At 47.8% G+C, this 12,346-nt stretch overlaps 1 protein-coding gene across 2 annotated transcripts in view; it reads right to left on the bottom strand.

The window, feature by feature from the left end:
- Nucleotides 1-12,346, bottom strand: part of SLCO3A1 (solute carrier organic anion transporter family member 3A1) — a 137,794-nt gene that overhangs the window by 89,943 nt on the left and 35,505 nt on the right. The window lies entirely within an intron of this gene.

Genomic DNA, 12,346 nt, shown 5'->3' with positions numbered 1-12,346 from the left:
CGGATGGAAACGGGCTGGGGCTGTGTAACTTCATCTCATTCACAGTTGGAGGTTTTCCAGTTAATAAAACGGCCATATGGGGCATTAAAAAACAACACTGAAAACAAAGCATTTCCTTCCTTCGCCACCTCCAGTCTCAAAAATTCCTCCAAAAATTCCTCCAAAAAATGCCAGCCAAAAAGTAAAACAGCAGACAGCAGCACTCCTGAAATTCAACAATGCCTTTTTTTTTTTTTTTCTTACAAGCATTTTACCCACCGCAAGTGTTATCAGCACCTTTGATCAGCGTGCTATAGGCAGCAGACAAATAACGATGGGCTGGAAGCAATAATTAGCATCTTCAGCAAACACTGGGATCTCTTTGGGAACAAGCCCCCCAGCAGGCTCGCTTCCCCTCCTGACACCACCCACACCCGCCAACAAACACGCTGCTTATTCGCAAAACAAGCTTGCCTTGCAAGAAAACAGAGGCCACGTGCAACCCGTGGCCTAGGAGGAGGCACACAGCAATGCCTTAGAGAATCGCCCCAGGACCGTGATCCAGAAAGGCAACGTTTAGCCCAGATTCTATTTAGACACCTAATTCCCACGGTTAGCGGTTAAAACAAAGAGACCGAATTTTAATAGAAATTGAAGAGCTTTTTGATGGGAGGACCCAGGGTTCTGTACGCTTACTGGAAATGGCACATACCGTGGTTTCTCCCGTACGGGCTCAGCTCCCACGTTAACTCTCTTTGCTCCAACACACCTCTCCCCATCTAAATATGCTGCTGCTCACCACCACGCTTCTCCCCCATTCCCCTTTCACACTGCCTTTTTCTTGCCTTTGCTCGTGCAGATTTCCCAAATCTTCACCCCATCCTAAGCCACCTGCAATAGCTCCCCAGTGCATCGTAGATTCAATTTCAAATTGCCTTCCTGGACTTCAGTGAGCAGCACGGACATCCTCGAGCACATCCTTATCTCGCACTACGCCTCCTCACCTGCCACCTCCTCCTCCTGCTCCTCCAGCTCACTTCTGGAATTTACTGCCCCTCCAGGGCTAATAAAGCCCAAACTTGCTGATTTTAAGGCATGGAGCAAGTCTCATCTGTTTACTCAGACTCGGAATACCACAGGACAGCGAGGCTAATTTATTCAGAAAGCTTCGCTCAAGCTGCTGCAGTCACCACATCACTGGGGCTTGGGGTGTGCTGCGTGTGAGACAGACTCAGAGCTACACCCGGGAGTATTTTATCAATATCGGAGAGCAGCACGGCTTCATCCTCGCTCCCCTTCTTTATCTGAAATTTTCACTTCCGCAGGTCTTCTATGCATCAACAAAACCCATTTAAGGCTACATTTTTCACCTAAGGGGATGGCCTGCCCCAATCTTTGCCAGCTGCACCCGCCTGTGCCTCATCTCCCCCCAGGCACCTTCTCACCATTTCAAGGGATTTCCAGAGCGCTCCTACCCCTGGTGGGATCTGGCAGCAGGAAGGCAAGGCCAGGGTGATGGCACGACCGCCACCTCTGGCACCGCAAGGTTTTTGGCTGGCAGATGCCACTTCCAAAACACCTTCACGCCAGGGGAACAGCTTCACACCTGCTTCACCACCTTCACAGCCTCAAAGCCAAATCCTGAGCATCCAGGCAATTAAAACCGGTATCACAGAAAAGAAACAGACTTGGAAGAAAAATCACAGCCTAAGTAGGAGATGAGGAAAAAGCCGGAGGGAAGAGTGAAATTCTTTGCCATTCCCGTTGTGCAGGCCACAAGCACAAGTGACATTAAAAAGCAACAGCACAAGCCCAGGGTGCATCCCCTGCGCTGGGGGCTCCTGGAAGCGGGGTACAGAGCAGCGGGGAGTACGACTGCCCTAAACCCACTTCTCACTCCCCGTTGGCCTCTCTGTAAAGACAGGCCTTGCTCTTCGTTTAGCCACCCAGCTCTTGGAGACAAATTAAAAATAGTTTGCCGAGGCGGGGCAGGATGGTGCTAACAGACAAGAAGCCAGACCCGTTAACCCCTCTGACACCGAGGAGGAAGGGCACAGGAGCTGCAATGCGCTGCAGGAATGCAGCGAAACGTTTCAGGTGTCAGAGCAAGAGCAGGGCGCTGGAGTCAGAATTCCCCGAGACCATTCTCACCCTCCCACTAACTCGCTTTATAACCCGGGAGACATTGCTGAAGGAAGAGTATTTGTTTAACCTATGCTTAGTTCGGGTTTTACTACTGCTTATAAATCAAGTCCCTCCGGGATGCTAGGCACCTAACGAGATGCTGTATCCAGTTACAGGACAGGCTGCACTTCCATTTGGTACGTAACTCTCACCAACGCAGGAAGGGAAGCAGGGGCTGGAGAGACAAATGTATTTCACCAGCTCAGGTGACAGCGGGGAAACAAAAAGCAAATCCTTCCACACGAGTAGCGATCCTGGCCAGAACAACGCCCACCAAGCACTAACGCGCGCTTTCCAGCTGCCTCCGCTGATCAAATAGGAGGTGTATGTCTCCCTACAAACCTCGTACTCCATTACCTGGGGGAACCTCTTCTCACCTTACTGAGGGCCACTGCAAATGGTTCAGTCTCCTGCAGTGCTGCCCCTCAGACAGTCCACAAAGCAGCACGCTTGTCCACGACAAAACAAGTCCCAGAACAGCAAGATTTACGGAGCAGAAACAAAGGCACGCGTTGCCACAGAACAGCACAGTAAAACATCTTCGCCCGGCAGGGATGTACGCCTGTGTATCAAACACAAGGGGGGAAAATAGAGCCCCCCCCCTGAACTTCACCACATTACATCCTGTTATGAACGAGAAACTACATCTAGAGGACAAAGCCATCAACGGCCCCAAATAAGAGACGACCCACAGCCAAGGACCAGAGCATCAAACGATGCTCGTGTCTCCTCCGCCTCCGCAGCACGGCCGGGGATGTTTGCAGCTCGCTCCCCACAAGCCACCGCCCCTACGAGGCCCCCCCAGCGCGCAGCTTGTAAGGGTACAGAGGGGAAGCTCTCTCTAACAAGCATTATCCTTTTGATGATTGAATTAAGACATCCATATGTTGTTAGCTGATGGCTAACAAGATACAGGTGGTCTTTCATCACAGGGGTAATTGGTCTCTGCAGCAATGACTAACGCAGGAAAGTAGTCCCAGTTGTCTTTTTTCTTTTCCCCTCCTAATATTATTTCTTTTCAACTCTAATAAGCAACATCGCTGTCTCATACAAGCGGTTGCAGCAGGAATGTTTTGTCTAACATTGAAGACAGCAACATAAAGCAAACTGCAGGGAAAACGCAAGCAGAGGCAGACAGGAAGGAAAGAACTGCACAGCGCATCTTGCTTTCCTACCTGTTTAAACTCTTGGATTTCCCCTGTTGCTTCGATCTGCTGCCTTTGGTCGGGTTCTGCACCTTGTAAGAGTCTTGCCTAGGTGCAGAGAAGTGCTCTGAGGTATTCGTCAGTGACCTGCTGTTAAAACTCATCTGAGAAACTACTGAAATCCTCAGGTATTAATTAATAAAGGGCCACATTTGGATAGCCTCCTCCGGACAAAATCGTTATTACTGAAATCAAAAGGGGACTTAGTGAGGGCAGGCTTCCTCTAAGGAGAAGCCAAACACCTCATTAGCAGCCCAGTTAACGAAATGGCTGCACCTTGGCAAAAAGAAATCTGCCAAAAGCTTCCAAGTGCTTTCAAAACAGCAAAATTCAAAGGAGAAATTCAGGGACCAAACTTCAATCTCTAAGGCAAAGCCAGAGATTTTCCTCCACGGAAAAAAAGATCAAAAAAGCCTTGAGCGTACCCCCAGGGTGAACCAAACCGTGTACGTGACAGAGGAACATCATTTTACACCCGTGCTGCACCATTCCCTGCTGGAGCTTCTGGGGTGCAGCTAATGGCCGATTCCACCTTTCCCAGACTCAGTCTAGGTCCTTTACTCAGCGTTTCGTGACAGCAGAGCTGGTTGGGAAGGTGCGGCTGATCTGACAGCTGTGAAGTGACAAGTCAGTCAGTGGGGAAACACCTTGGCACGAGCTTAGAGGCAGCCTTCCTGCCAGCACAGCAAACAGGGTTCCAAAAATCAGGAGTCGGATCGTCGGTAGGTTAAATCCCAGCACCAGGCCCCTGGTGACAAACCTGCCAGGTGGGAGGGTTTAGTTCGTCACCGACCCGTGCATACACGGCCTTGCCTGACTTCCCTGAGCCTGCACACTACCCCAGGGATGGACTCCCCTTCAACGAGCTCTTCCGACTGGCTTATAACACCACCACAAAGCATTTCGAACATTACTTACATGTTTAATACAATCCCCACCATTTGATTTCATCATTTTTCTTCCGGTCAGTCCATTCAGGGTAACTGGATGACTGTAGTTGATGGGACCACACCGATGGCTCTACAGCAGCTCTGCCCCAGAAACATGCACTATTGAGCTGCCTCACACCTTTGATTCACGTCACAGCTGTTCCTCTGCTGTTAACACGATTAATTTCTAATTAGACAGGTTCGCATACTGAGCCTGACACGTTGCTCAGGCGCCTTTCGGATGTCTCGTGCCAGCTAACGCGCACAGCCTTGGGCAGTCTCATCCCAGGTCTGGCCTTCCCTCCCTGCTGTCCCTCCCAGCCCCAGGGAAAAGCTCCTTCCAGCCCCGCTCCCACAGCAGCTCTGCTGCATTTAGCTGCTGTGCTGGGGAGAGATCACTGCTCGACACGTGTGTGCGCGCCGTGGCACTGCCAGACTTAGCAAAACCAAACACTTAGGTTACTCAGATAAGCGCTATCTGGCATGCAAAGGGTGCGAACACCGGCAGGCCAGGCACCCAGCTCCAGCCGACCTGCAGCAACCTCTCCCCTTCAAAGGGAAAAAAGAAAAAAGAAAAATGGTTCAGCAAACAAAAATGACACACTGGCTCTCGGAGCACGTGAAAAAAGCCTATGGAAAGTGACAAGCAACATGGGTCACGGGCATGCTCGTGAGCTCACAAGCAAATTGAGCTTCTGTGAAAGTTTCGAGTTTACTTACACACTTCCGTGAAGCACCTTATCCTGCAGATAACCACACAACAGCTAGCCGTAGGCACGCAGCCATGCAGGCAAGCTTTCCCCGAGGCTCACAAGGCAGCAGACATCACCCAGTGCGACCGAGAGCAGCAGTAACAGTGCTGAGCAAGCTGCCCCGAGCCCCTGCCTGCCCCTCTGTGCAGCAGGGTACGTTCTGGTAAGCCCTGCTGACACCAGGCAGTACATGTGCGTGTCCGGATACAAAGGAGAGCAGTATCTGCTTGCAACTTTAAGGCAGTGATTATCTTTTAACACTAGTCCCCCTGCCATGCAGTTCACTGACTTCTTTTATTGCAAGGTTACAGCGGTACAGCAAAATTCATGGAAGCTGTCTTTTGCTCACTTGGGTGAGGGTGAGTAGGATAATCGTTTCTGACAAATCCTAAAATACCCTCCACACCAAATTGTTTTGGTAAGAGAACAGGACAATATAAGCCTCAGTATCAGGCAACAAGTAATCACCACTGCTTTGAGACCAGGGCCCTGGTTCATGCTGGCAAAGGGGCAAATTCTGTGCCTTGTCCCACAGTTGTGAGGCATCCCACCTATCGGTTTCACATCTTGAAGCGTCTTCTGTGCAAGGAGTTGCAGATCCGTCACGTGCCCAGGAGAAGGGCCAAGACAGACACAAGCTGGCCGGCACCTGCAGCCTCTGATGGCAACACGCAGGATGACATGTTGGCTCTGGCTGATGTTTGTGCCATTAAGGAGATACAATACGGCCTTCAGTTCTTGACATGGTCAGCTCAGCACCTTCCAATCTATTTAATTAATGTTATGAACTTAGAACTAATACGTACCGTCCTCTGCATGTCTGCCATTGAAATGACAAACAGCTCTCTCCCAGGGCACTGCTTCAAAGAGGCTGCCACAGAAATGATGTACCTCATGAGGCTCTCAGATGATAACTGTTTTAAATACATGACAGAGAAACCAACACGTTCAAAAATTAAATTAATTTTAAAAGACACTGAAATCAGCAAATCCCTAAAGTCGAAAATCAGCTGTGAAGCAGACAGAGCGCAGAGTAACAGGGGAACAGCTCCCACCCTCAGTACGGTCTCACGGATTCATTTGTGTTGGACCCAAGCTTTATTTACTCAACTCTTAGCAACAACAACAAAAAAGCTATTAACAGAAGGTTAAGGTAACTGGAGCACTTGCTGTAAAATAACGGAGCCCATACCAGTTATGACTTTGTACATATAGACATTTAATTGAATAAACACCGCCTTCCCCAACAGCCTTCCTGCCTGCAGTGGGGAAGGTTATTCCTGTTAATTGATTATTGTTACTGCTCTAAGACACCCTACACACTTGTTTAGGTTTCCGTTTAATTTTCCAGGATATTATCACTGCAAAAGGGGCCACGTGTAACCAAGCCAGCCCTGCTGACACACAGCAAATGAGGACAGAGATCTCACCCCAAAGGGGGATAATTTATTATAAAAGGCTGCAGGTTATCAATGGATCAGTGGGCTAGGCCGGCACAGTTAATAGTGGTATATCCACATGAAGCCGTGCAATTTAAACTGATTGGAGTTAGTCCACAGGGAAGACAACAAGTGAATTTGACGCAAAGACACCTCTCGCTAATGAACAGGCATCACAGCACTCACGTTGGCAACAACTCTCCTTTCAGTGCTGTGTTAATACCTTGTCTTTCTCAGCCCTTTGGAGACTGTGGCAGAAAGGAATGGCTCCCCAAATCATCTGTAGGAGGATGCACTTACTGAACAAAACGATCACAAAATTCTGTCAAATCTGTAGGCTAAAAATACTTCGTACCTATAGAACTGCACACCCCAGCGAGGAGAAAAACAATTCTGTGGAACAAGAGCTCACACTGCAAGCAAACGTGCCCATGTGGAGGTGGACCACCTCACCAAACTTGCAGGTACTTGACGGGCACGCAGAAGGTATACAACAAATAGGAAATGTCAGCTGAAATCCCCTATGAAAGACATGGGAGAAGTGTGCTCCGAAAGGAAAAGGGCTAAGGAAAGCACAAGGCTGGCTGAGCTTTAACAAGGTGAGCTCAGGAAAGCAGCACCCAGGGGTAATGGGGAGAGGGAATCTGAGGATGAGAAAATATTCTAAAGAACTGGGAAGGGACAAAACAATGCCCATCTCAACGCACTTCTGCGGGGAACGAGGGTCCTCACCAGCTTTAAATAGCACCGCTCACGCTGCAGAAACCAAGCTACGTGCAGAACAGAACATGCTTCCAGCATGAAAGCCCGATCATCTGCACAATCTGCTTTCAGCTCCAAAATACTCGTGTTTCCCAGCATTACATGCTGTGTCCCCCAGGAAACAGAATTCTTAGGCTTCAGAATAAATGGGAGACACTTATTCATTATTTTTCTATCATGAAAGGTGCCGTCACTGACTGCTCATTCCACACTCCTCCAAATGTGCTAACTTGCACACAAGGACATTAGCCAACGGGGGGGTTGCCCTGTAGATGGTTAAAGTTTTCTGCTCTCTGCTTTTTATGGCTTTCTCTTTAATGTCATGGACCATATTTTTATATTTGCTTTTAAAATCAGAAGCCCCCTTTTGTTCTTTTTTTTCCCTGTAGGTATTTATTGATGAACCCTACCATACGTAACACCAGATACACAGAAGATGAATGGTTTCAAGGTTCACAGCAACTGCTTAGCTTGCCAACACGTGCTTCCTAATAGAAATCTGAGTACTATTTCTTTGTATTGGCACACGCAAAATGTTGACTCAAACTCTGATGATTTCAGCATCTTACGCTGATAACTTGCTATTAACTCACTGCTATAGATACGCTCAGATTTAATTCTTGTCAGTAGCGAAAACGCTCCTGCTCCTCCAAAACACAATGGTTGCTGTCATTTTGACTGACGTAAGCTACCATAAGTGATTTTTCAAATGGACAAATTTATCCCCGGAGACAGCGAGATTCCAACTAGGGCACATTTGTCTTCCTCTGCGGCAAATCTCGAGTTGATGCTTACAGCAAGCAAGAAAGGCACCAGAAGCGAGAGCGAGCATTGCTCTGCAACTGTGGCGGCAAAACCAAAAGTGCTTCCACACGTCTGATGCAAAATAACCCCTGCAAAGGTCAGAGGCAGCAGTGACAGCACCGGGCACCGTCCCCTTTCCTGGGGCTGGTAAGTCCCATCTGGGCAGAACTGGGCACAAAACGCCATCCTGTTGGGTTTGCCTCTTACATCAGGGTCAGCAGTGGGAACAGCCCTAAAATAAACCCAAATACACACAGTACAGGCCAGACAGAAGCCTGGAAGATGAGGCGGAAGAAAGCAGCTAAAGGGACGCATCCAGCAGAGCCGAGTTCTCTGTTTCTCTGTTCCTCCACCCCGCCACGAAGCAGACCAAGAACAGCTGTATTCCCCCGAGCACACCGAGGTCAGGCACACACCCTTGGACTGCCGACGGAGGAGCACTCATCGCTCCTCGTCACTCACTCTGGCTCAGACTTGCCCTTTCTGGGACTTCCCTCGAGTCAGTCTTCCTCTTAGAGCCATTTCTGCGGGTCACCAGGACTTCGGTCCTCTGTGTGGGGCACGTGGACATGAAATTAAGCACCGAGACAGCCTGGGAGAACCTGATGAAAGTCCCCGGCACATTAAAGACCAACACAGCATTCTTCTGAACGAGCCAAGCGCCACGCAGCCTGGCACTGCCCCCCTCCAACATCAATATCAATTTCCTCCATCAACAGGAGACAGAATAACAGCGACTTCCTCTCCATAATGCAGCCTTTAATTGTCCCAGATCGAATAGCGGCTCCCCGAGCTATTCGCTGTGCTTTGCAGGTAACCGTGTTCTAGACGAGGCGCAACAGCTTCAGCAGCAAATGGTAAATGCTGCAGGAAGCCCAGAAGGAGCATAAGGAGACTGCCAACAACATTCACCTGCCACGGCCCTGCCCTGGCTCTACCTGAACACGCAAACCACTGCTGACACCAACGTGGGCACTCCAGTGACCAGAAACCACTTGCAAGCTCTTGCTCATCTGGGAGGCAGCAAATCCATACAGCCGCTGTCATTTTTCCTCTGGATCAGCTCCGCGATGCCTCTGATCCCCCTCCCAGTGACAAAGTCTTCATCGATTTCCACAGAACGTCGCAAGAGCTAGCAGAAGAGGCACTGAGGAGGGAAATGTCAAGTGAGTCATTAGCGGGTGGAAAAAGGAGCTGTGTAGTAAGGAGTCCTCAAAATGCTTTTCCCCCTTTAAAGCCAACAATGCCACAAATTGAGGGGATTTTAATATTAGTATAACTGCAGCAATGAGTCCTGCAGTCTGCAGGAGCAAGGAACTCCTCCCCTCGGAGGGGCTGCTTATGCCAAATGCCAATAAATGCAGGTAGCACTATCCTGCTCAACTGGGAATCTTTGAATTGGAGCCGAGATCTTAAATCCGACAGCAGACAAGGAGAGAAAAGCACCATAACAGAAGACTTCCCCAACTTCAAACAGCTAAGAAAACTCCTACATTTTCTCATTTTTTTCGATGTTATTGCCAGCTTCATGACCTTTGCTCTTGGTTGAGCATGCTCTTGGTTGCTGAAATGGAAGGGAATGTATTTCCCATCATTAGCAGGAGCAGACGTGGTCCTGCTACCTTCCAAACTCTGTTACAGCACAAATGTGTTTTCTGTTGGACATCCCTTGGCGCGTGCTCGTGTGCGTGTATCTTTCTGATTCGATTTGCCCTCAGTTACCACAGCACAGCCCTTTTCCTAGGGCTGGTTACTACAGCAACAGGATCTGTTTGAGTTTGTTAGCAGGCATCAAAAAACCTCCCGTAACTGCTGTTAGCTCCAGAAACATGAAGCTACATGTCAGCAGCCCGTGCCACAGAGATACCTTCCCGTAGTAGTTCACCCTACCGCTCTAATTATGAAACTCCATCAACCCCCACCTCCTTGGAAGAGCACAAGCCTGAACAGCCTCTGCCTTCAAAGGGTGCACAGCAGAGGGGCACAGCCCACCTCCCGTGTGCATGTCATCGCAGAGAAACCAGTGTGCAGGATTTCACAGACTTCAGGGCCATAAATGTATTCTATTTCACTGATGCTACTGGCTTTCACTACTATTGGAAAGTAAAGTTCCACTTTAAATCCCGTGTAGTAACACATCTGCATTCTTCTTCATAGACACATTTATATTAATACAAAAAAGGTTGTGGGTTTTTTTTGTTTGTTTGTTTTTGTGGTTTTTTTTTTTTGTTACACAGAGCAGTCTTCCTGTGTTGTCACTTCCCTGCACGGAGGTGGTATGAGATTATCTGAAGTTACTCCACTGAACTCTTGCACAACTTGGAGGGAAGGGAAAAATGCAGTGCATGGGTTTAGTTCCGTCTAATTCACTGCCTTGGGACAAAAGAGGAATTTTATTGCAGGTGAACAATTACTGGCACTAAGCTGTCAGGTAAGAGACTATTTCTTCCCCCAGCTACAACGGAGCCCGAATGCAGCCCATCCATACTTGACAGCAGCAATATACTGAAGGCAGCACGGTCTGGTCAATCTGATCATTTCTTCCCAGCCAAGATGGAGAGCTTGGCCAGACTATTACCACTGTTATTAATTAGTTTCTATCCTGAGGGAACAGCCTATGCCAGATTTACTCCTAATTTAAACTGAGGGAACTTACCCAAAAACGTTTCATCCGGTCACACACAGAGTAGCCCCTACTGAGTGAGCGTGCTATTATGAGAAAGAAAACTGCTATAAACATAGCCCAGTGACAGTACGCACTCTGCAGTTATTTCCTCTGTGAAACAGGAGAACGAAGCGGGTAAGCTGCTCAGCCAGCTTTCTGCTAAGGCCACTGAAAATTGCATTGACGACATCGACAAAAATAATCAGTTAAACACAAATCCAAGCACATAATTCTCAAACGGCATCTTAAACTACGGAACTGGACCACCTCTCAAGCACTCACAAACCTGAGAAGACACGTATTTCCACCAGCACCCTCTCCATTTATATTCATTCACAGAGCGCATTTTTTCCTATTCATTTTTTCCTGCTAGCTTTTATTTTCACTAACCGAATTGATTGCGGTTTGATGTAAGAATTAATCATCCCCTAGCCAAAAACCTACTTGTGATGGATAGCTCGGGACAGGACTAATATTAAACTTCATTCAATCAGATGACTGGCTGAGTGTGCATACACATGCACTCTTCTGCAACCCACAATTTATATATAGAAGTCCAGATCATGATTTTATGATTATGATACATTCTACCTGTAGAAAGGAACGCTACACGGTTAGAAGCGCGTATCTGAGGGAAAAATCATGAAACTGCACATAGGAAGCAGAAATCATTTTTTTCTGGCTGTATTTTCCCAGCTACAGTTGAGCTGCCAACTTTAAAGAAGATATTTTAGCATACAAGATGAATGTATCTAAGGAACAGAAAGAATCGCTCTTCCTAATCTTCCTCTTACGCACCCTCCTTAATCCTGTTCTCAGACATGAAGCATTGCTTCAAAAACGCCCGTGGAACAGCCTGAAAGAAGTTGCTGCTCCTCCATATAGTTATTTATAATAGATAATCGTAGAATCGCTCTTAATTCCAACTCATCATTTATGGTGTTGGCAAAATTGCCCCAGTGAATTTAGTCTCATTATTCACCTTTGGGTTGTACCGTACCTTGCGTTTTATATATATCACCCTGCTCTATCCAGAGGATCCCTCGCAAGCACTTACAGAACAAAGTGAAGGTAGTAACAAGCAATAACAGAAATACTAGGATTTTATGGCCAGTTACAGGAAAACACAGACACACTTTGAATATGTAGAAGAACATCTAAGCCAGGTAGAAATACATCCAGGAATGCTATACCATGCTATATAGCTAGTTGTTTTAACAGGCCTCTGCGCTACCCCAAGACATTTAAGGCCATTAGAAAGTCAGTGGGACTGCCCAGCTTTGGCCATCCCATAGCTGTGTTCAGTTATGGTTGGGAGCTTGATGAGTGTCTTAGAAAAAAGAATAGCTGCCAATGGGACCGTCTGCTTGGTTGATGTTTAAAAGCCAAGTGAGGGATGAAGGCACGAGTGCACGCAGTTTTTGTTACTAAAAACTCTACTAACTACCGCAGAAGAACACATTAACAGCAGCACAGACTTCACCTCTACTGTGATTTAATGCACTGGAGCCATTTACCTGGTGACAAGTCCTGAAGAAAGAAGAATGAGCCAAGCCAGGGAGGTTTTTTTTCCCCCAGAGAACAGCTTCACCCACAGCATCCTCTTTAAAACTGTCACAGAGGGTAC

This window comes from Cygnus olor, chromosome 11 (genome assembly GCF_009769625.2).
Source record: "Cygnus olor isolate bCygOlo1 chromosome 11, bCygOlo1.pri.v2, whole genome shotgun sequence".
Classification (NCBI taxonomy): domain Eukaryota; kingdom Metazoa; phylum Chordata; class Aves; order Anseriformes; family Anatidae; genus Cygnus; species Cygnus olor.
This window is presented reverse-complemented; position numbering and strand designations above follow the sequence as displayed.